A 26,547-nucleotide genomic window follows, 5' to 3' on the forward strand; every position below is an offset into this window, starting at 1 on the left:
GCCACTAGCCTGGATAGAGTATAGAGCCTGCCTTTGATGAGCTATTAATCCAATGTGAATCCATTCTTCTGCCTTAGAGCCAGCTGATGCTAGACTGAAATTTCTACAAACATAGCTAAATAAACCTTTCCTACTTAACTTGTGGGTACTGGGTATTTTGTATCGGCAACAAAAAAAGTACCTGAGATAAAAGAGAACGTGAGAACACAAAGGTTATAGACACTACACCTTTGTAGAACCTCAGCATAGATCTCTCCCATATCCCATTGGACTATATATTGATGACACATCTGAAGAAATATTCAAAAAATAAAGAGCACCCCATACATTTTGCAAGACCTTCAAAGACAGCAGGTTTCCTCCAGCCCTGATGATGTGCCTCATGCAAAAGCCCACTAATCACAGACAAAAGAGTCACAGAGAAACTACATTATAAACTCCAGTTGTAGTTAACACTGCACCACCCTTTGTATCCCAGGGCATGTAGTCAGCAGTGCTCTGTACCAATGAAGAAGGACCTCACATAAAAGTGGAAGAGAGATCCATCCTGACAGATGCATAAATCTCGACCAAAAAAACAAGAAATTTGATAAAATACTATCTTTCCTCCAAACTTTCATGTCTCTAGTAGCTGATTCCAAGGATACTAAAGGAAATTCAATAACAAATTCAAAATAATGAGTTTTCTTAATTGATCACTTAACAAAGACAATACAAATAAACAGCTGAATGTATAAAGCACTATAATGTAGGATTAAGCAGAGAAATTGAAGAGAAGGAAATCCTAAAAAAACAAATTGGAATGGAAGGCTTAAGACACAGTGAAATGCCTCACAGATAGGCCAAATCAAGTCAAAGACAGGGTTGATGAACTATTACATTTAGATAGTAAGAAAAAAAAAAAACACGAACAGATTGCATACTATCTATAGGACAATGTCTTCGTTCCTTTTCTCATTACTGAGACATGACAAAATACTCAACATCCGAAGTTCAACTCACAGTTTGTGGAGTTTTCAGTCCATAGATGGCTGCTCCAAGGAAGAGTAGCATGGTAGGGGGCACCACAGAAAATAAATAGTCCATGGCAAGTAGGCAGGAAACAGCAAAGCAGCAAGCAGAAGCAGCAACATCAAACCTGCCTTTCCCTTTTCTCCTATCCAAGCCACCAGCCTTTTGGGTGGTGCTGAACACACCCAGGGTGGGCCTTCCCTTTTCTACCTCCTTAGTCCCAGCAGCATACATCTTAGATCCTGGTACCTCCGAAAAGCCTCACGCATGTCCTCGTGAGGCTATGGGGGGACAGTCTACATAGTACAAGCCATAAAAGACAGTTAAAGGACCAGACATTCACTTGCTGTGAATAGGTAAGTAAGAATAGCTAAGAGTAAAGACACAGAAAACAGCAAAATGGCAGGGATTCGTACATATATTTAAATAATGGAACAGAATGGAAATGATCTTGATTCTCCAACTAAAAATTGGCTGACAAAATGAAAAAGAAGACTCAACAACTGCTATCTGCAAGAAACTTACCTCCACACCAAAGACGTACAGATTAAAAGTGAAAGGACTGAAAATGATATTCCAAATAACTGAAATCCAGATGCAAGCAAGAGTAAAATATTCATATGCAACAAAAGATTTTTAAATGCTCAAATTGGTCAGATGACATAAAGATCACTAAATTTTCATAAAATGACAAATTCATCAAGTTTATATAGTGGTTATAAATGTATACCTGAAGTTTGAGCACCTAGTTTTATAAAACCAATAATGGACAGAAATATCCAAAGAAAAAGAATGAAAGAAACAACAGTTAAATTAGATTATAGATCAAATGGGGGAAGCGGGAATGGGGGGGATGGCTCAGCCTATAAGTGCCTGCCTGGCAAGCGTTAGGTCCCAAATTCAATTCCTGGTACTGACTGGGGAAAAAAAAAAAACATAGAGGAAATACTAAGTAATTTTGCATTCAGGTAATATTTGTTGATACCTTTGCAGAAAATGTAAGTGTGCTGAAAAGGCGTTATTTGGGTCTCATTCATTGGAAAGGAAAGTGCTATATTTTCACTTCAAAAATGAAGACTGGGTGAGAAGCAACACCAAGACTTCATCTTGGTTGTGTGGCGAATCCTGGCGCTCTCCCGAGTTCTGCTGTGTCCTTTGGTTTCTAAGAAGAGATTTTCTTTGATATTTGTGCTAGTATTTCTTCTTTCAAAAGTAAGAATATCCAAGTTAAGCTTTAAAATGTATTATTTTGTGTTATATCTTTTTGAAATCCTAACTAGTAAGAAAAAAACAATTCATGTATATTGCATTTTGGTCTTGTAACTGCTTTATAAATTTGGAAAGCTTCATGATACATTTATTGGTATACTATATGTAACTGCTGAGTCAGGAGAATCACTGTGAGTCCCAGCTTTGTAGTGAGACCGTGTACCAAACAAACAAACAAACAAATAGATAAATGATTTTTAAAAGATTAAAAAAAATCAAATGGACTGAACAGATGCTCCCCTAGTCTCACATCTGACAGACATCTACACAGTATTCCATCCAACAGCAGCAGAATGCAGATTCTTTCTTCAGCACATAGACCATTTTACTAAATAGATAATATATTAGGTTACAAAGGCAGTCTTAACAATTTTAAAATAGAAACAAATTTCTTGTTTTTATAAGATCAAATGGAATGAAATTAGAAATTCACAAGATAGGTTACAGAAATTCATAAATTCATGGATATTAAATAATGTACTTCGGAATAAACAGGGGTTATTGCTGAAGAATTCAAAGGGGATTTCTTAAAAATCCTACAATTGAGTGAGAAGAAGCAACAGAGCAGAATCTGGAATATGGTGAGAGCAGTACTAAGAGGTTCACAGCTACAATTGCCTACAGTTTTAAAAAATGTGTAGATCTCAATCACATAACCTAATGATACCTCTCAAAGTTTTAGCAAGAACTAAGCCCCAAGTTAGAAGAAATACAGAATAAAAAATTTAAAAATGACTAAAGGAACATTGCAAATCATCGATGAATTAGAATTGGTTCTTTGAAAAGATAAAATTGACAAACTTTTCGCACATTAAATGAGATAAGTCACAAAATTTGAGCCAAAGGAAGATATTATACAGATATCACTGAAATTGATCATTAGGGGAAAATTACACTAATCAGATGGAAAGTCTGGAAGAAATGAACAATTTTATGATCATGCATGATCTACCAAAATTGAACTTAGAGGAGCTACAGAGCTGAAGAGACTAATAGCCAGCAATGGGATTGAGGCAATAATAAAATGTCTGCCCAGAAAGAAAAGCCAGGGCCAGATGGATTCATTGCTGAATTTCATCAGACTTATAAAGAGAAACTGAAATCAGTGGTCTTCACAGTATTTCAAAAAAATAGAAAGGGAAGATAGCTTTCCAAGCTTGTTCCATAAAATTAGTATCACTGTTACCAAAATTGAATAAACATGCAACAAAAGATCCATATCCTTGATGAATATAGATGCAAAAATCCTCTTTAATTCAATAGCACATTAAAAAGTTCATAAGCCCTGATCAACTTGGTTTTATTTCAAAGAAGCAAGGATGTTTCAACATAGGAAAATCAACAAACATAGCACATAAATACAATCAAGGATAAAAATTGCATAGGTAAAAGCTTAAATATCCTTTGGTAAAATTCAACATGCTTTCGTGATAAAATCCCTCAATAAATTAGGTATAGATGGACTATACCTCAATACAATAAATGCTATATAAACTACACACCCATAGTCAACATCATGGATGGGGAAATGATATTCAAATATTGAGATATCACCCTGAACCCATTAATATTTATAATTAAAACTTTAGGGGCTGGGGAGATGGCTCAGTGGAATAAGTGCTTGCCTGGCAAACACAAGGACCTGAGTTCAATCCCCAGTTCTAAAAACAAACAAACAAAAAAAAACCTTTAATAAAGAAATTTAAGATGAAAAGGGAAACATCATAAGCATTACCACAAAAATACAAGCATTGATAATCACTATAAAAAACTATATGCCAACATATTGGAAACTGTAGGTAAAATGGCCAAATATGTGTATACATACTGTATAACTTGCCAAATTGAATCTGGTCAGGAGAAAATGTTAACTATACAGCTAAAGCTGATGAGATTGAATAAATCCCCCAGTAAAGAAAATCTCAGAGTTGAATGGATTCACCACTGAATTTTCCCATATTTTTAAACAAGAAGTTCTGCCAATTGTTCTCAAAATATTCCATAAAATTAAAAGGCAGGGAATACTTCCAAATGTATTTGATGAAGCCAGCATTATCTTGTTGCCAAAGTTGCAAAGACACAATCAAAAGTAATAAGCTGTAGACTGATATCTCTGAAGAATAAATTTGTACTTATCCTCAACAAAATATCAGAGTCAAATGCAACAGCTCCAGAAAAATCATACATCAAGATAATTCAATACATGCAAATCTATCCTTTTGAAAGAACAAGGAAAATAATCTGATTAGCTCCATAGATGCATACATATAATGAGGGCAGCAGCTGGGGCATAGCTTAGTGGCAGAGTACCTGCCTGACTCATGCAAGGCCCTGCATTTGATCACCAGCACTGCAATAATAACAAGGCTATGATAAACCTGTTTCACCCTAAAAGCTCTAAACAGAAACATTATACCTTAACAAATAAAGACTACATTAACACTTCACTAAACTCATACCAAATGAGGGAAAACTGAAAACGTTTTCCAAGACCAGGGACAAGACTACAGTGTGTCCTGTGTCATTGCTTTTGTTCAATGTAGTTTGAGGAGTTTCCACAGCAACTAGGCAAGGGAAATAAAAAGCATACAGGTGAGAAGAAAGACTACCTCTCATTTGTAGATTATATTTTTATCTACATCTGTATCTACCTATCTTCTAGAGACCACACCAATAGATGGTTTACCTATAATCCTGGCACTCAAGGCTGAGGGAGGAGGACTGGTCTGAGTTCCAGGGTAGCCTGGGCTACACAGTGAGTTCAAAGACAACATAGGACACCCTGTCTCAAAACAAAACAAACCCAAAAAAAGACTCTTTGAACTGGTAAACAAATTCAGGAAAAACAGTAGGAGAGAAACATTAGGATATAAAAGGCATCTGATTTTCCACTAGCCAAAAACAAATTTAATGAGAAAGACACCATGAAAACAATCCCATTCATGATAGGAAAATAAATTAGTAACTAAAGTACCCAGGAATAGCTGAGCTTGGTGGCTCATGCCTATTACAGCCCTTGGGAGGTTGAGACAGCAGGATTGCTGTGAGTTTAAAGCCAGCCATGTCTCAAAAAAGTGAAATAAAATACCTAGGAATAAGTTTACTAAGGAAATGAAGAGCTCTAAATGGAAAAAAATTTTTAAAAAATGGAAAGACCTGTATATCCATGAATTAATATATTAGGAATGAATATTTTAATATTTATAAAATGTTCTTACTACCCAATCAACAGATTCTATATAATCCCCATAAAATACAGAGAATTCCTCACACGACTAGAAAAAGCAATCTCAAAATTCAGGTAGAAGTGCAAGAAATAGGGCTGCTGAGATAGCTCAGCAGACTAAGTGCCTGCTTAAGCAAGCACAAGGACTGGGGTTCAATTCCCAGCACCACATGTCATGCTGGCCCCACCCCCAGGGTACACTGAGCCAGCCACTGACACTGGGCATGGTGGCACCTGTAATCCCAGTGCTGGAGAGGCTGAAAACAGGAGGATCACTTGAGTCCAAGCTGTGTTGTGAGACTCTGTACCAAATACATTAAAAAAAAAAATGCAAGAAACAAGTAGCCAAAATATTGCTAACCAACAAAAGTCAGAGACATCACAATACCTGATTTTATGACACACTACATAGACATAGTAACCCAAACAGTATATACAGATACATAGACCCATTGAATAAAAGTGTCAGAAATCCATATATCCACAGCCTGCTGATTCACAGCAAAGCCAAGGACAGCCTGACCAATAAAGGATTCTGGGAAAACAATATTCCTAGGCAGGATATTGAATCTGAACCTCTCTCTCACTCTTTACAGAAATCCACTCAAAATGGACACAAAACCTGGGTGAGATCCAGTATTTTGAACCTTTTCAAAGAAAATATTTCAGTACATTGGTTCAAACAATGATTTCCTGGGTAGTTTTGAAAACACAAGAAAGAAAGATAAAAATTGACAAATGAGATTATCAAGATTAAAAAGCTTGCTCACAGTAAAGGAAATTATCAAGAGTGAAGAGACTAATTATTAAGTGGTAAAAAATACTTGTCAAGTACTCATCAGAAAGAGGGTTTATACCTTGAATATATGAAATAATCCAGATAAATTGGGTAAGTGATCTCAGTTGATATTTCTCAGAAAAAGAAATACTTGTTTCCAACAAATCTTTGAAAAATGATTCATATAGTAGCCACCAGATACATGTGAATTAAAACTACAATGAGATTACATGTTATCATAGTGAAAAGGCTGTGAAAAGAAAAAGAATGATGCTAGAGAATGCAGATGAAAAGAAATTCATATACTATTTGTGGGAATGTAAATTAGTACAACTACTGTGAATAATGGTATGGAAGAAGTTAAAAAAAATTGAAAATGAATCCACCAGATAAACTAGCTATGCCATCCTATTTCCCCAAAGGAAATGAATTCAGCATACCAGAGATAGATATCTACATGACTGTGTCCATGGCAACACTATTTATAAGAGCCATGATATGGAGTCAGTCAAGTGCCTTTGAATATATGAATAGATAGGCAAAATATACACACAATGGAATATTTAGACATGAAGAATAAAATCCTACCTGTGATACTAAACTGTGTCAAACTGAGTAAGAAACAACCAAGTAAACTGAGTCAGCATTATCGTTCTGGGTGTCACTGAAGGGAGACAGAAGACCTACCTCGGGTGTGAGTGACACTAGCCAATAGGCATTCCACCTGAATGGAATAAAGGGGAACCACAGAAGTAAGGGTTGCTTCTGCTTCTTCAGAGCTCCAGTCCTCACCTTCACCTTGAGGCTGTCTCCTGCAGTCCAGCATAGCCTGTTCAGCCTTCTGATATGAACCCACAAAGGGCACTATGGTGGGCTCCAGCCCTTCAACTAGATCCTTTGGTTCTCTAGTATACAGTCAGCTCTTTGCACTTATCCACCCCTGATGCTGTGAGCAGCTCTTGTAAGCCAATCTTTTACCTTCTTAGGTGTTTGTACATCATGCATAAAATGTATTTCTTTAATAATCACTCACTGATGTGTTGCCATTTACAGAAATATGAGTACAAGTGAGAGACATGTTAAATAAAATTATCCAGACACAGAGAAGAAAAAGTAGTAAAAAATTGGTGTGGTATTAGAATAGTGATTCATTGGGTTTGGGAAGGGTTGGGCACAGAGGAAGTTGGTAGAAGAGTGTCTGATATGATCATTGCGTGATATGCATACTTATTTCACTGAATCCATTCATATTGAAATGCATGTAAATAAATTGAAAATAAAATTAGAATTAAAGGAGACATAAGTGATACTACAGGAAAACAAATCTCAATAGAAATTATTATGAAAGACTATACATTAACAAATTGCAAATCTGAGATTTAATGCACAAATTTCTAAACACATACGACTTTCCAGAGTTGAACCAAAAAGAAAAAAAATACATAAATAAAGCAAGTATAATTAGTTAGATGTAGTGAGAAAATTTTTCCCAACTAAATAAAGCTCAGCATGGGATCTCATGTTCCGTCTCGTGTGAAGCCTGTATGTAGCACATGGATCTGAAAGTGAAGTAGCATTTATTGGGGGTGGGAAATATATGTATGGGAAAGAGATAGGGATTGATGATTTTGTTTGGATATGATCAGTGTGCACTGTATGTTTGGCTAGATCTATGGGTGAAATACTATTAATAAATACAATTAATGGCAATATGTGCTAATTGTAAAATGATACCATCGTTAGGAGACTTCAAAGAAAAGTATCCATATCTGACCACGTAAGTGGCAATGTGTACCATATGTGGACTACCAATGTAAACCATTAACAAAAAATCCAAATGCAAGCTATAACTTAGAAGCCACATGTAAAGGAATATTCCCAAAGTGATAAGTAAAAATGCAAGCAGAAAGAAAAGAACAAAGTATATAAGTGGATCATTCACAGCAGTAGAAATTCGGTTACCCATCAACAGTGAGAAATCAGTCAATAAACTTGACAGTACGTGTTGGAGAAGGGGCAGCAGTGCACTCTGGTGTTTGTTGGCTTGTGAATTACAGTCACTTTTAAAATACCAATAGGTAACGAAAGTGTACTAGACTTTTAAAAAAACTGGAAGAGATTTTGTTAACTTTAACCAGAAAGAAATGACAAATATTTGAGGAGATGGGCCTGCTCAAGCTGATTCAAACATTGTACAGTGTACTGAAACATTGCATAATATCCCATAAATCTGCACAATTATATGTATTTATGTATCTTTTAGAAGTAAAACAAAAAGAGGTAATCTAGCATAACTTTTACAAATAAACATTTGCTTTGATATACCAACTGAATTTGGGAAATATGTTCTAAGGAAATGAAAGCAGCACTTTATAAAGATTTGTATCATCTATTTTTCCATAAGGACATTTGCTGAAGCATAGTGCAACACATAGCGGACAACTAATTGGTGGAAGAAGATCTCTAAATGACCGAGTAGAGCACTGGCTGCACAAATTATTTTGTTGTCATGCTATTATCAATACAGGATCAGATTTTTATAACTTTTTTTCCTAAGTCTACATACTTCTGTCATCAAATGAGTTCCAAATTAATAAAGTGGCCATTCTGTTTTAAGAAAGCAAAACTGTAAGACAGGTGCACTTGACTGTGTTCCTACTCACATGGAGGATTGTGAGGACGCTATTGACATTGTGCACCATAGGCAGATAGACAACAGAGTGGCCCCAACATAATTAAATTCTGCTTTATACTTATTTTTATTTTGTATTAAAAGAACATGTATGTTTTTTTCTAATTAAAATAGTTTGGCAATCCATTGATTTAATGTCCATTTTTTAAAGTTTTAAATTTGGAAATAAATCCAAATACAGAAAAATGGAAGACTAGCGTTAGCAACTACAAATTATTCAGTTAGCTCTCTGAAATGTTAATGTTTCGCATTTGTTTTATTATTTCTATTTATCCATATATATTTATCTCTGATCCAGTTGAGAGTAAGTTGCAAACATGCCATTTATACCCAATATTCTAATATTTATTTCCTGAAAGAGACCCTTTTCTACACAACTACAAAATCATGGATGTAGATTAACATTGTTTCAATATTATCATCTACACTAGAAACTATATTTAAACTTTACTAATTGTGCTTCATTAAAATGCTTTTTTATTTCTCATCCACAACAAAACTAAGGATGTTGTATGTAGCTGTCATATCTCTTTAGTCACCTTCTATCTGGAATAGTTCCTCAGTCTATTCATTATCTTTCATGACCTTGACAGTTTTGAAAAGTACAAACCAGTTATTTTGTGGATTGCCCTTCAGTTTGGGTTTGTCTGGCATTTCCTCATGATTAGATTCTGGCGGGAACATCACAGAAGTGATGCCGAGTTTATCTCAATGCAACACATCATGAAGGGAGACTGTCAATTTGTCTGTTACTAGGGATGTAAACTTTAATCACCCAGGAAGCTGCTGACCTTAGCTATAGTTACTGGGTTTTTTCCTTTGTAATTAATAGTATGCAGTGAACAGATACTTTGCAATTATGTGAACATTTTATTTTTCTGCAAATGAGTCTGGCTTTCTGTTGATCATTCTTTTCTATTTTAATTATTGTTATGATGTTTGGCAAATAGTGACTCTAATTCCATCATTCCTTATACATGTTTTAGTTGTAATTCTCTGAGGAGTTACTTTTCCCTTTCTTCTAATTCACATTTTATTAATTTGTTATTTACATCAGTAGGGCCACTGATTCCTATTTTATTTAAAGGGCTTTAATTTGTTGCTATAATGCTTCAAAAAATTTTTTTAATATATTTGATTCTTGCAGGGTCTCACTACATAGCTTAGACTCATGGTGATCCTCCTGTCTTTAGCTTCCCCAGCACTAGGATTATAAGCACTTGCTACCATGCCCAGATCCACCCTGGGGGCAGGTCTGGCACGGCATGTGGTAAGAGGGATCAAACTGTGGGCCCTGTGCTTGTCTAAGCTTGCCTAAGTAGGCACTTTAGTCTGCTGAGCTATCTTGCCAGTGCCTGTTGCTATAATACTTTATGCATAAATTTTTTAGTATTAAACAAACAGGGCAGCCCTGAAGGCTGGATCCTGTAACTGTTCAGCAGTAGTTCCTAGCTGCTGTGAAATTTCACAGTCCTCACAGATGTGCATCTAGATAACCTGAAATCTGCACAGCACCTTGTGTATTAGTCAGCTTTTGCTCCATCTTCGTGCAAGGGCCATGCTGATCCTCTCTGATTCATTTCAATTTCAGTACATGTATTGCTGAAGCAAGCCCTGGCCAGATTTTTCACTGCTGTATACAACCCTTTGATAGCCACAGTTTAAAGAAAAAGAGGCTTAGCTTGGCTCATGTTCAGCTGGCTTCAGGGCAGAAGCGTCATGGAGGAAAGGTGTGGTGGAACCAAACTGCTTAATTCATGGTTGCCTGGAAGCATGGTGCCAGAGACCAAGGAATGTGAAACCAGATACAGATCCCAGGGCCACTCCTCCAAAACCCACCTAGAAAGTTTCACAAGTGTGCCCCACCAATCCTCCTTGGACTATGCCAGAACAACCAAGTTGACCTTTCACCCAAATTGTATACTTCGTTTAAGAAATAGTTTTTACATCACCTCCCAGCCAACACTCAAGGTAATGCATCCAGAAGTCAGCTTGAGAAGGGAGATGATGACAGCAGAGACAATTCCCAGAGTGAGAAAATGTTTGCATGTTCCTGTCCCTGGGACTCCATAGACATTTTAGTACACTGGCCGAAGAGACAGCTACCTCACAATCTCAGATGGATCCAAAACAGTGACTGTGACCTAAGCTTTCTGGGAGCCATGAGCAGTAATGGATTGGGGCTGTAGATAAAGGGGAAGAGAGAGTTTGCCCTCAAAAGTCAGAAAATTGAAGTGTTTGTCCCCTGGTATGAGTGGCCTTGTGTAATTATGTCAGGCCATGACTGAGGACAGGCACCTGCAGGGCTCCTGTCATTCCTCTCCTCCCCTGAACAAACAGGTCTGCTACCACAGTTCCCACTTGCGCTTCCCATGGTAGGACTTGTTGAAGAATGCTGCAGCTCTGGCTCTGGCTTTGTCCCTGGGCAAGTGCAGCTCTGCTGAGATGTCAACAAGCACTGCCACTGACAGTATCTGGGGACGGAAGCCCCATCTATCACCCTATTCCAAGGAATGCACATTCAGTAAGATTGGGGTAAACTTGCCTGACATTGGCTGAGTGCTCCTGGACAGGCACTGCCATGCTAGCAATGGAGGAGACTGCCACACTTCCTCCTGCCACACATTTGCAGTGCCCATCACGGGCCCAACTCCACCTTTTCTGATCATGATCTACTGTCAGGACTCAGTGTGATTACCACAGAGGGACGCTGTGATTACTGCCGCTGCCTCTCCCCATGCAATGTCTGGGTACCCACTACTGACTCTCAGAACACGTGCTTCAGGCCCCTCACCACTGCCCATTCTTACATGGTGCTGATACGACTGCTAGTGACACAATTGGAATTAGCAGAGGTTGCAGAAATGCCCATCACCCAGTGCAGCAAAGACCTCCATTACAGAAGTAGCCACACAGTGAGCACCCTTGTAGCCACTGTTTGTGCACTATACCTATCAGAATCACAAGAGTGGGCCGAGTGCTCAGTGGCACAAGCACCTGCCCAGCAAGTGCAAGGTTCTGAGTTTGAATTCTGAAACATACAAAAAAAGAATTGATAGAGTGTCCCCAATCTTTCATGGCCCACAAGGGCAGAAGGTAAATACTATTTTAACACAGTAAGCCCTGGGTCCACACTCATTACTCAAATCTAAGAAGTAACTGAGAAAAGCAATGTAGTGTACTAGCTGACTCATACACTATGATGAAAAGATAAAGTCAAAACTAACACCGCATAACAAATTGATACCCCAAGATGCATCTTCTCAAGAAAACCATTTATCACAAAGGCCATCCCATAAAAGTAGTAGGAAAGAGAAGATGGCTGCCTAATCAGCAAGTGCCAGATATGTCTGGAACTGATGCTGGAGAAAAGAATTTATTCAGAGGCAAGGGTGAGAGGTAAAGTCTGTTATGGGAGGATCTATGAGAAGAAAATCCAGCTGGACTAAAATCTAGTGCTTAGAGAGGACCCATGAGGGGAAACCAGATACTCCCAGATCATGGTACCCATTCCTCTACTCTAGACTTGAAATTGATGCCTCCTGGGGGAGACTGGGTGGAGAGGAAGCGTGGCCCTTCAGTGACACCCTTAAGGATTAAGTAGATCCCTAATTATCTATGCACTATCCATACACAGTGAAGTGAGATGTTTTGCAAACAAGGATTCCAAGAAGCTAAAATCAGAATGTGGCAGAACTATACACACACACCAGCCCACTTAAAAATTAGAAACAAAGGTGCACCAGTGCTGGGAACTAACGAGATATACTCATATCTTAGAAAAAAATAGCACACCAAGCCAGGCATGGTGGCACACGCCTATAATCCTAGCATTTGGGAGGCTGAGGCAAGAGGATTGTTGGGAGTTCCAGACAAGGCCGGGCTACAAAGTGAGATAAAGGCCAACCTGAACTGCATAGCGAGACCCTGTCTCAAAAAGACACACATACACACACACAAAACAGCACACCGGGGCCAGCAGGTGATGGGGCTTCGGAGTGGTAAGGCATGTTCAGCACAAGGAACAGTAACTACGCTGCCCATTCCTTCACATACAACAGAGTGCTGTGTACAGAACATTGAGCATTGTATCCATGCAAGTTCCCACGGTGGGGGCAGCAACTCCTAGCTGGCAACTGTAGAGTAAAGGGGGCTGCATGATAAACATGCAGCGGAGAGCACAAAAGCAACTCAGCAGAGCCAGAGTAGAGCAGGCAGTGCCCTACTGTTGTTTCTGAAATCAGATACACTGCACATGGCATGACGTCCCAGCCACAGCCACACTGGCAAAGAGGGGCTCTGAACCCAGGCTGTGAATGACACTAGGGCTCTGCTTGTGAGACCGAAGCACACATTCTGACGGCTGTGGACAGAGATGTCATGGTGAGCAGCACCAGGAAAGAGTATGTAACCCAGAAGGTAGTGGAACCGCACACAAAATGATCAGTGTGGTTATAGGAGAAGTAAATTACAATTTGGAAGAGCTAATCAAAACGGTTCTAAATATAAATGACCAATTTACCAAAGATTTATACCCACAAAAATGTGCCAAACAAACCTTGGAGAGAAAGAAAGCTATATAATTCATAAATAGCAGAAGTGACCAGAAAAATGTCTCAGAAATTGAGGACTAGGTGGAAATAAATGAATTACTTAGAGAAGCCTTAGAATCAAAAAGAACAGGAAAACTTCATCCAGCAATTAGATGACACTAAGGTGACTAACCTAAGGCTAATTGGAGCTACAGAGAAATTAGAAGACAACACACATGGAATTAAAAACATCTGTTTACAGAAATCATAGCAGAAAACTTTCTAATTATGAGGAAAGAAAACATGTAAGTAAGTTAGGTTTACAGAACACCAAAGACTTCTCTCAATGAAAAAATAATGACAAAAGCAGCTCCCCATGACACATGGTCAAAATCCCAGATGTCCAACAAAAAGACAGAATCAAAGGCTGTCACAGAAAAGCAAAAAAATCACGTAAAAAGCCAAGCCAAGACTATTGTGAGAGTGATCCTGAGCCACATGGGAGGTAAGGATCCCCACCAACCATCCCCTGCCATCCAGCATCCCGGGAGCCTCTGTCCGGAGGTACCCTGGTGCCTGGCCCTGAGGGTCAAGCAGACAGCACGGGAAGTGCTCGGGACATGGACACTGTCTTGTCTGGAGAGCCCAGCGTAAATCCACTCTATCAAGGGAAATACTTTGCATAAAAACTCTTAATTTATGATTGGCTTTATGACTATAGACTATGCTTCTATGACCTAAAGTACAAAATCAATAGTACCACAGGTGATCAGTTTCTAAATTGTGCTTACTACTAATTGTACCACTGTGGCATGGATATTATATCTCTGGTAATCAGCTGTTCTCCCTTGTGTAACAATATTGGGAAGCTCTGGGCTAATAACCTCACCATAGGCATATACCAAAAGAATGGGGACTGAGCAAAAAAGAAATGAATAACTCACTCTCAATTAATTGGGATGGTAAAATCTTGGGACAGACAAAAAAAAAAAAAAAAAAAAAAAAAAAAAAAAAAAAAAAAAAAAAGGCTATTCCTAGAGAGGCCTTGATATTAGTGATATGGCTACTTACTAACAAAACTCAAGGATCACTACAGAAAACAAACAAAAAATTTTTTTAAATTAAAAAATGTTAAAATGAAGGCGCAAAATGCAGTCTCACATCTCCAGTCCACCCAGAAGAAGCCTAGGAGATATCAACATAGAAAAAATTGGAAGTCACACACCTGAAATTTCTGAAAGGATAGCAAATGAAGTAAAGAAACAACTCCATGGCTATAGAAAAAATAAGATCAGAAATAATCTCTTGGATAAAAAAAGAAATGACAACCGTAAAGAAATAATTGCTCAGCATATCTAAAGAAGACATAGATGAAAACATACAGGAAATGTAGAGAAATGATGAAAACCTTGAATGAACAATATAACAAATTGAAAGAGATATCCAGGAAATTAAAAATTCTATTGAAAGCTGACAAAACCATTTGAGTGAAACTGAAGAAAGACTTTCTGACCTTGAAGACAGCATTGCAACTAGTGATCATAAAAGGAAAGATCTCTGTCTGTCTCTGTCTCTGTCTCTGTCTCTCTCTCTCTCTCTCTCTCTCTCTCTCTCTCTCTCTCTCTCAGTTCAAACTAGCATTGAGCTCACTTTGTAGCCCAGGCTGGTCTCAAACTTGCAAAGATCCTTCCTGCCTCAGCCTCCTGAGTGCTGGGATTACAGGCATGCACCACCACACCCATCTGTGGGAGGTAAGATCTCTTAAAAATAACAAGGAGCCAGTAAAAAACAATTCAACAGCTTCAAGATGATGCAAAGAAAAACAACATAAGACCCATAGGTCAAAATAGAAAAACAATATAAGACTGATAGGTAAAAAAACAAGAGTTAACACAAAGGACATAAAAAGACTATTTGATGATAAATGTAGTAGCAAAAAAAATTCCCCAGCATGGGAAAAGAATCTGACATAGAACTTGAATTATCCATAAGCAAAATAAATCTATACCCAGATACCTAAAAATCACATTCCCAGAAATTCAGCAAAAGAACAAATTTGTAAAAGCTGTTAAAGAACACATTAGCTATAAAGGAAAGACCATCAGAATCATGGCATATTTTTCAACACAAACAACAGAACTACTCAAAAGGAAAGAATGCCTGGAACGAGGGAAAGAACAAACAAAAGAAGGGGAAAGTGTGTGTGTGTGTGTGTGTGTAGTTATGTATGTTATATGATATATATATATATATATATATATATATAAAATTGTACTACTAATTTCTATTGGTTTATTGACAGTAACATTGCTTCATTTTCTGACCAACTTCCCATGCCTATATCTGGTAATATAGACAACTACTTTGAAGAAAACAATAGGCAATATAGGAACTAATATTGATTTCCTATCATCTTGGTTTGAAATTCTGTATCATTTTTGTTTTTTAAATGTTTATTCTCTTTAAAATAAAAAATAAAATAAAAAAGATAAACCAATTAAGATTCCATCAGACTTTTCAACACAACTTTAAAGGTCAAGTCTGAAGGCAAGAATTTAAGTCCTAATACAAAACAACTTCTAAACTATAGTAATATATCCTGAAAAACTAATTTTGAAATTGGTGGAGAGATAAAGACATTCTATGACATAGAACATTGTGAAAGATACAATAATACCTTTTTTTCAGGAATTCTTGTGTACAAACAATTCAATTCACAAGTAAAATTTTTTGGCAAAATTTTGCTTCTGTTCACAAGCTCTGCATGAGGTGAAAAACACAACTCTGGCCATGTTCTGCACACAAACACAAACATAGCCATCTTCTCCATAATTATAAAACAAATGAAGTTCATAAACTGAGATAACACTGTATGTGGGCACTAAACCAGGATTCAAAAAAAAAAAAAAAGCTCAGAATATTCCAGAGACAACTAAGGCAACAAGGCAAAACATCAGAAGGAGGATATATATCAAGCAAGGAAGACGTTACACAAAAAAAGGAAAAATAACGGAGTCAGAAAACAGAAAAAATGCAATGACAGGAAAAAGTATCTTTCAGTTATACTCTGAAAGTAAATTGTCTCAATTCCATAATTTAAGACACAGTCTAGCAGACTGGATAAAAAAAATCTGTTGCAATCAAAAAAGTCATCTAATCCAATAAGAAATTCATAGAGTAAAATTCAAATGGTGGAAAGTATTCCATGCATTAGAACCCTGAAAGCAATTACAGATAGTAATCTTATTCTCACAGAAAGTGAACTTCAGCTAAAACTGATCAGAAGAGGGAAAGAAGGTCACTACTTATAAGAAACAACTCAACAGAAAGAGATAGCTGTACATATACATAGGCACTGAATATCAGTGCACCCACCTTCATAAACAAACACTACTGGACATAAAAGATAACATAAATACCAACACAATCACAGTGGGGGACCTAAATACCTCACTTTCACAAATAAATCAACTAGGTAAAAATTAAGAAATATTAGAGCTTAACCACATTTTTGAACCAAAGCCCTTAATAGATATCTACAGAGTGCTCTACATTACTAAAACAGATACCGTCTTTTTAATAGCACTCAGAACTTTTCTCACATCAGACTAAATACTAGTCCATAAGGCCTGCCTAGATACAAAAGAATCAAAATCATCCACATATGCTATCAGATAACAGCACAATGAAGCTAGAAATCAATCACAGAAGAAATCATAGCAATCTTACAAATACCAGAATATAAAATAATACAACCAAAATTCAATAATTCACAGAAGAAATCAAGGAAGAAATTAAGCAACTTCTAGAATCAACTGTTAATACTGATACAACATACCAGAACATGTAGGACACAAAGAAAGCTGTTCAAAGAGTGAAATTTATAGATGTGAATGTTCAACTAAAAACACAGAATGAATTCAAACAAATAACCTGGGGATGTAACTCAAGAAAATTTGAAGATTCAAACCTACTGTATAGGGGGAAATAATAATGAGCAGAGAATATGTTAATGATATTAAAACAAAACATACAAAGAATCGATGAATATCTTTTTCATTGAAAGAATAAAATAGATAATCCCGTAGTCAAACTTGGCAAAAGAAAAGAAAAGACCCATATCTATGCAACTAAAATGAAAAACGGTAATTCATCATGGAAACTACCAAAATCCAGAAGATAACTTGTAGTAACAGCAAAAATCTGTACTCCAATAAATTGAAGAATCTTAAAAATATGGCAGATTTCTATTCACATGTGAATTGCCACAACTGAACTAGGAAGACACACAGAAAACCTGAACAACCTAACAACAGATAATGAAATCGAGGTAGTAACACAAAACATACCAACTGCGAAAAGGTGCAGGACCTGATGGATCACTGTGGAATTCTACAAGAGTTTCAGGGAGAACATAACACCAGCATTTCTCAAACTCTTCAGTGAAATTGAAAGGGAAGGACTACTCCAAAGTCATTCATAGAAGCCAGCAATACTCAGATTCCAAAACCACGTAAGATTCCACGTAGATACAAACCTAAAAGCTAATCTCTTTAATGAACATGGCCGGAAGAGTCCTCAATAACCTACTGGCAAACAATGCAACACATCAAAAAGATCATATACCATGACTAAGTAGGTTTCATTCTAGAGATGTGAATATAGTTCATCATATGCAAATCAGTAAATGTAATACACCACCTAAATAGAAACAAAGAAAAATATGTCATAATTTCAATGAACACGGAAACAATATTTTCATAAATTCTAGCATCCATGCATGATAAAAACTTGCATGATAAGAAAAGTGGGTACATGGGCTGGGGAGATAGCTCAAGGGCCTGAGTTCAATCCCTGGTTCTGAAAAAAAAAAAAAGAAAGAAAGAAAGAAAAATGGGTATAGAAAAGTCTTATCCTAATTTGATAAAAGCTATTCATAACAAACTAATGACCAGCATCATATTAAATGGGGAACAGCTAAAAACATTCCTAGCAAAATGTGGAACAGACTATGATGTCCAGTATTACTACTCATGTTGAACTTGAAATATTATCCAGAGCAATAGGCAAGAGAGAAATAGTAGGCATGCATACACAAAAGGAAAAAGTCAAATAATTTGCAAATGAAATAATCCTTTACATAGAAGACCCCCAAAATTCCACCAAAACATTTCTAGAATAATCAAATTCACTAACGTAGCTGAGTACCAAACATACAAAACAAAAACAAACAAACAAAAAATCAGTAGTGCCCTATATACCAAAAATGAACTCACTGAGAAAAAAATTTGGAAAATATTTGCAAGAGCATCAAGAAAAATTACTGAGGGCCGGGGAGATGGCTCAGTGGAATAAGCACTTCCCTGGCAAGCGCAAGGGCCTGAGTTCAATCCCTGGTTTAAAAAAAAAAAGAAAAAAAGAAAAATTACTGAGCTATTAACCTACCCAAGGAAGTGAAGGACCTCTACCATAACAACCACAGTACTCTGAAAAAAAGAGATAGAAGAGAATATTACAAGGTGCTCCTAAACAGAAAGAACAAATATTATCATAATTTCAAAACAGATAAACAGATTTAATGCAATCCCAATAAAAATATCAAACAATATTCCTTGCAGATCTACAGAAAAGAATCCTAAAATTCATACTGATCCAGAAAAGACTCAGAATAGCAAAAGCAATGCTGATCATAAGAGGTATCGATGAACTTGTTTTTTTTTTTATATCACAAAATTACAGTGATAAAAGTAGCATGGTACTGGCATAAAAACTGACATGTGGATCAGTGGAACTGAATAGGGGATGCAGAAAAAAACCCAGATACATTCAGCCACCTGATCTTTGCCAAAGGGGCCAGAAAGCTATACTGGAAGAAAGAGAGCCTCTTTAGCAAGGAGTGCTGGAAAAAGTCACTATGCACATTGAGAAAATCGAAGCTAGATTCGTATCTCTCACCATAACTGAAATAAAAATGGTACAGAGATGTAAATATAAAAATATAACTATAAAAACAGAAGCATTGGGAAATAGAGTAGTAAAAGTCTTGAATTTAAAAGAGTAGGCAAAAATTTTTTGACAAGAACCCCATTTTCATGAGAAATAACATCAAGAATCAACACATGGGATCTTCATCAAATCAAATAAGTTTCTGCACAGCTAAGGAAAATGCAAATCTTAACATAGGAACACACACACAAAAATCCAAACTAACAAAGAAAATAAGATGATTTCAAAGAATGTAAGTCACAACAAATCCCAAAGAAATATAACTAAGTATAATTATAAAGAACTTCATAGAAGTATAAAGCAGCTCAGTGAGAATCTAGAAAATATAGATGAATGATTTTATGAAATTAAGAAGGCATGGCAGGATATAGATCAGATATTGAGAAAGTGATACAGACTTTTTGGGAGAAAAGCAAATATATCTTGGTAGATCTGAATAAGTCAAATAAAAAATGAATTCAAAGTCTTAACAAAAGAATAGGTCAAGTGAAAAAAAGAATACCTGAACTTGAAGACAGGTCTTTTAAGACATCCCATTCAGAATAAAAGGGTAATGAAAAACTAAAAGTAGAATTGGGGAGTTCCGTGATACCATTAAATGAACACATACCTGCATCTTTGGAGTGTCTCAAGGCAAAGAAATAGGGGTTAATAGCACTGGAAAACCTATTTGACGAGATAATAGCAGGAAGCTTTCTTTCTTTTCTTTCTTTCTTTCTTTCTTTCTTTCTTTCTTTCTTTTCTTTCTTTTTTTTTTTTTTTTTGTATTTTAAAGAACGGTCTACAGGGTGTTCAGGGTCTCACTACTAGATCAGACTCATAGTGATCCGCCTGTTTACAGCCTCCCAAGAGCTGGGATTACAGATGCAGGCCACCACGCTCAGTCTCAATTGCTATCTCAGCATGCCCCAGGGGTGGGCCAGTATAGCAGGGCTGGGGATTGAACCCCTGGCTCCTGCACCTGCAAGCAGACACTTTAATCTACTGAGCTATTTGGCCAGCCCTGCAGAAAGCTTTCTTAATCTTGGAATAAACATGGACATTCAGATACAGGAGATTTATGGAATGCCAAATAACCATTACAACATCTGAAGAAGAAGGCTAAGGAGTATAGACTAGACAAAGAAGACCACTGTATAATGATCAAGGGCTCCACTCATTCAGAGGATATAATGATAGTTAATTTGTATGTACCTATTGTCAGAACATCCAATTTTATGAAACAAACACTATGGGACCTAAAGACAGAGAAGTTTCAAAACAATAATTCTGGGGACTTTCAACACTCCACTGTCAGCAATAGCAAGCTCATCTCGGACCAAATATATCAACAAAGAAATATCAGCTTTGAACTACAAATAGATCAAAGGAACTGACTAGACATTTTCAGAACACGCCCTCCAACAGCTAACAGAACACACATTCCTTTCATAAAATCATGAATAGTTTTCTAGAATGGGCCATATATTAGGCTACTTTTAAAATTCAAAAATCAAATTATTTGTATCTTTGTAGAACACAATTAAATAATACTAGAATTCACTGATATAAAAAATTTAGATATTATAAAAATGCATTGGGAATGATTTGCAGACCTTTGAGTGAAAGAGAGTCATTCAGAAAAGGAGAAAAACTTTTTAAAAAATTATCAGAACAGGGCTGGGGAGATAATTCAGTGGTCTAAGCACCTGCCTGGTAAGTGCAAGAACTGGGGTTGGATCCCTGGTACTGCATGCCATTCCAGCCCTGGGACACTGGGCATGGTGGCAAACGTCTGTAATCCCAGCACTGGGGAGGCTGAAACAAGGAAGATTGCTATGAGACCAAGCTGCATAGTGAGACCCTGTACCAAATATATAAAAGATTTCAAAAATTTGAAAAAATAATTCTCAAAACAAATCAAAATGGAAATATAGGGCCAGCCAAATAGTTCAGCAGATTAAAGCGCCTGCTTAGGCTGACACAGAGGTTGGGTTCGATCCCTGCTGTGCCATGCTGGCCCCGCCCCTGGGGTGCACTGAGATGGAGATTGAAACTGGGCATGGTAATCCCAGCTCTTGGGAGACTGAACACAGGCAGATCACTACGAGTTTAATCTATGTAGTGAGACCCTATAGACCCTGTAGTTTAAAAAAAAAAAAAGAAACAAAATGCATCAAAAGCAGCACCAATGGGAAAGTTTATAATAATGACTACCTGTGTCAAAAATTAGATTTTAGGGTCAATCTGATACCTCAGTAGATTGAAGCGCTTGTTTAGGCAGAGCACAGCCGCTGGGCTTTGATCTCAGGTGTGCTGTGTCGGCCCCGCCCCTGGTGATGGAGACTGGGCTTGGTGGCCATGGTGGCACACGCTTGTAATCCCAGCACTTGGAAATCTGAAAACAGGAGAATCACTCCGAGTCTGACCTATATAGTGAGACCCTGTAGATCCTGTCCTAAATATAGAAAAAAAAAATTAGACTTTAAAGAAATTGATTACGTCTTTCAAGAATTTATTTACCTTTTTTGGGGAGAGGGCAAGCATAGTGCCCCACCACCACAGATTATGCATTGGAGTTCCCCACATTTGGGGAAATCACAGGGATCAGCGTATTTAGTGTGCAATGGATGAGCCTTGCCCTGGCAAAACCGCCCTTGTGGGTATCTCCCCTGCCAGGTAAGGATCTTAAGAATTGAAAAAAGAAAACCATATCTCACATTAGAAAAACAGAAACAACAAATATCAGCAGAAATAAGCGAAATACGCTCTAAAATCTAAGACTACAAAAAAATTATGAATTAGAAAATCTTAACCAAGAATGAGAGAAGAGACAAAATTAATTATGAAAGACATTCCAACTAATACCAAGGAAATATAAAGCATCATTAGGAAATATTTTGAATAATTATATGCTAACAAATGAGAAATCTTAGAGTTACAGAAATTTATGTATTATATATGTGACCTATCAGACAACTAAGAAGATATAAAATACAAACTAGTAACAGGTAATGAGATTACAGTAGCCAAAAAAGTCTACCAATAAACAAGATCTTGGAACTAGATGGCCTCACAGTGAATATTTCAAACTTTAAAAGAACTATTACTAATTTTTCTCACATTGTTCCACAGCATTAAAAAGAGAAGGCATTCTTTAAAATTCACTCTATGCAGCCAACATTACCTTTATATTCAAACATGAAAAGGACCCAGACACACACACACAGCAAAAAGGAAAACTACACAAAAATCCCTGATGAGTGGAGATTCAAAACTAATGAACAACATACTATCGAATTTAAGTCAACAGCATACAGAAAGAATCGCATACCACATAACTCAGGGTGCAAAGAGGATTCAACAAAAATCAATGAATGGAACACATCACCTCAACAAACTCAAAGATAACAACTAAACTACCCTCCCTGGTTGCACCAAAAGCACTTGAGAAAATTTAACTTTGTGACCAGAGCCTAGAAATTAGGTATAGAAGAATCTTTACTCAATGTAATAAAGGTCAAGTAGAACAAACCTACATCCAACTGCATGCCAAGTGGGGGGAAAACTGAAAGCCTTTTCTCTGTGATCAGAAAAAGACAAGTGTATCCATACTCACTGCCATTATTCAACATAGAGTTGAAGTTTTAGCATGAGGAATTAGGCAAGAAGATGAAACACACTTCACACAGCAAAGGGTCAGGCTAATTATCCTGGTTTGCTGAAGATGTGTTGTGATTCTAGACACAAAAAACCGGAGGACTCCACCAAAAGATTAGAACTGATAAATCAGTTCAGCAAAATGGTATTATACAGAATCAATACATGAATCATTTTTTCTGCATTCCCAATAATATTTGATGAGAAAGAAATTATGAAAGCAATCTAATTCACAAAAGCAAATTTACTAAACACTAATGAGGAAAAAAATAGAAAACATAACAAAGGAAAACCTATTGGATAAAAAGAAATACTGTTGCAATATCCATACTACCTAAAATGATCTACAGAATCAATGTCATACCCAGAAAAATACCACAGAACTATAAAAATAATCCTGAAAATTGATATGGAAATCAAGAATACATGGAATGGCCAAAGCAATCTTGTGCAGAAAAAACAAAGCTAGCCACATCACATTGATTTCAAGAAGCACTAGAGATATAGTAGGTAGAAAAGCATTGTGTTGACATAAAAATCACTTGGTATAAGCGAGGATTTTCCAGATAAATCTACCAAATCAAAAAAGCTTCTGCAGAGCAAAGGAAATTAACAGAGTGAAGAGATTAGCCAAAAAAAGGTGAGAAAATATTTACCTATTTATCTGACAGTTTAATGTCCAGAATATATAAAGAACTCCAAGAAAAAACGAGAAAAAAGCCTTATAGAATATAATTTTAAAATGGGCAATTAAGGATGGGGAAGATGGCTCAGTAGAATAAGTGCTTCCCTGGCAAGCTCAAGGGCCTGAGTTCAATCCCTGGTTCCACAAAAAATAAATAAATAAATTAATTAATTAATTAAAATGGACAATTGACATGAATAGATAATTGTTAATAGGATATAAATAAATATATGAAAAAATAAAATATTACTGACCACCATGGAAATATGAATCAAATCTGAAGTGAAATTTGTTATGATAGAGTGACCACTATAAAATAATGTTGGAGAGGGTGTGGAACAGAGAGAACTCATACAGTTGAGGGAATATAAATTAGTAGTTACTATGAAGGACAATGTAAAGGAGGTTCACAAAGTTAAAAATAAATGTTTCATTTCATCCATAGGTCCCACTACCAGGTACATTTCCAAAGGAAGTAAAGTCATTGTAACAAAGAAAAACATGCTTGCCCATGCTTGTTACTGTACAAGTGACAGTTGACAAGGTACAGAATGAGCCAGTGTGCTTATCAGTGGATAAATAAAATGCAACAGTCTTATTCAGCCTTAAAAATAATGAAATCCTATCACTTGGCACAGAATGAATTATATTAGAGGCAATTATTTCAAGTGAAATAGCAGACACAGAAGATGCATACACATTCTTTCATGTACTAAGAAGCTGGAAAGGTTCATGTGAAAGAATGGGGATTACTACCAGTCTGGAAGTGTACATTTGCAGAGTGTATGGGAAGTGTGATTGGGTCTGAATAGTGCATGCTATATACATGTATGGAAAGACTGCATGAAGCCCTATTAATATGTAAAATTAACAAATGTTAGGGAAATTTGTTTAAAATTCATTGCTTGCTTACTAAACATAAAAAAGAGAAGGTTGCATGTGTTGCTTAAGCTAGTGGGAGTGGTGGGACCAAAGGTGGCGAGGACTGTGTGACCGCCTGGGTTTATGAAAAGGCTGCTGACATTTCTGAATCCAGTGGGGGTGCTTTCAAAGGTGACCCAAAGAACAATGCCAAGTTAGCTGCTGATTACCCACTTCGAGTCCTTTACTATGGAGTACTATGAATAGATGCCTGATGCTACTAAATGGAGACAATGGTTAGAGAAGAATTTTCCAAATGAATTTGCAAAACGCACCTTAGAAAATTCACCCAAACAAGAAGCTGGAATTAGTGAAAGTTAAGGATCAGTAGGGGAAGAAGAAAAGAAAAAACAAAAGAGAGGTGGATGGGGTCCAATAAAACAGAAAAGGAAGACCGTACCACAAAAGGTCACTGTAGCCAAAATTCCCAGAGCAAAGAAGAAATACGTGACAAGAGTATGTGGCCTCATGACTTTTGAAATTGATTGTAAAGAAGCACAAGATTTTTTGCTCAAAAATTCTCCTGTGTTGCTTCAGTAACAGGGGAGGATGAAATCATCATTCAGGGGGACTTTACAGATGACATCATTGAGGTCATTCAGGAAAAATAGCCAGAGGTGGATGATGACAGCATTGAAGATCTTGGAGAAGTAAAGAAATGACTTTGAAAACTTGAATTTAATTACTGGAACTGAGAGTTGTAAGGCCAACAGGAGAGGGATATATATATATATATATATATATATATATATATATATATTTATCCTACAGTACAATACAATATATATATATAGTATTTATCCTACAGTACAATACAATATATATACAGTATTTATCCTACAGTACTGTATATTTATATACAGTATATATATATATTTTATTTATTTATCCTATAGTACAACTGTAGCCTACCCTCATCCTGGCATTTTCACTGTTCTGTACAAGGCTGCTTGGTTTTTTTTCTGTTGTTGTTTTTTTTGTTTTTTAATTGCCAAAGTCTAATAAACAGGGAAGACTGTCATGCTTATGCATGAGTCAGAATTTAGTCAAATAACAAATTTTTGGTCAAAAAAATAAACATAAAAAAGAAAGAGGCTTGTGTTCTACATGTTTTCTACTGGTGAGGGCTTGCTTCTGGGCCTTCATAGTACACTGGGCTCTAGGAAATAGGTATGTTTTCCTGGGTACATGCATAGCTACATCTATTTCAGTATGAAAATTTTCATTGTGAGGTTATTCCAATGCCTCCAGGTCTAATTTAACACCAAGGATTTTCTTTTTAATTTTTTTTTAGAATTTAACTTTATTCCAACAGCAGTGCTTGCTATCGGCACTTGCCATGGTATGCCCGGACTTTGCCTCTTAGCAGTGATGTGGTATGCTCAGACTGTGGCCCACCGTGTTGCCTTCCCGGCCTCCTCTGGGCTGAGCTTCCCTAGGTCTACCAGATCTGCAGAAGCTTCTGCCCTCTCTGGCTCAAAGGGAAGAGATGAGTGATGATTAGTCACTGAGGAGACAGAAAAGGAAGGGGAAGGAGACTACATAGTAAAACAAAATTTAAGAAGTCAAACAGCATGAACGAAATTGCTAACCAATCATCCAGATGCATGCATCTAACTTAAACATCTCAAACTGGGCAGCCTTAAATGTGAACTTCAATTGGTGAATTTCTCAAGTGGATTTAACAGTCAATTTCCATACAGCAGTCAAGATGAACTATTTAGAATCTACATACACCATTTTACTTTCTTTGTTTAAAATCTTTTTTTTTTCTTTCCCCTCAACTGG

The 26,547-nt window shown here is 36.8% G+C and overlaps 2 non-coding genes and 1 pseudogene across 2 annotated transcripts; 1 reads left to right on the forward strand and 2 right to left on the reverse strand.

Moving 5' to 3' along the window:
* LOC101589203 overlaps positions 1-25,469 on the forward strand; it is a 35,266-nt pseudogene extending 9,797 nt beyond the window's left edge.
* Positions 10,484-10,589, reverse strand: LOC111814822. The gene has a single exon (XR_002819703.1). It is a non-coding gene; the product is annotated as a U6 spliceosomal RNA (small nuclear RNA).
* LOC111814786 lies at positions 22,022-22,180 on the reverse strand. Its single transcript, XR_002819679.1, has one exon. It is a non-coding gene; the product is annotated as a U1 spliceosomal RNA (small nuclear RNA).
* Positions 25,470-26,547: the final 1,078 nt, after the last annotated feature.

Source organism: Octodon degus, unplaced genomic scaffold, assembly GCF_000260255.1.
Source record: "Octodon degus isolate 3935 unplaced genomic scaffold, OctDeg1.0 scaffold00009, whole genome shotgun sequence".
Taxonomy (NCBI): Eukaryota; Metazoa; Chordata; class Mammalia; order Rodentia; family Octodontidae; genus Octodon; species Octodon degus.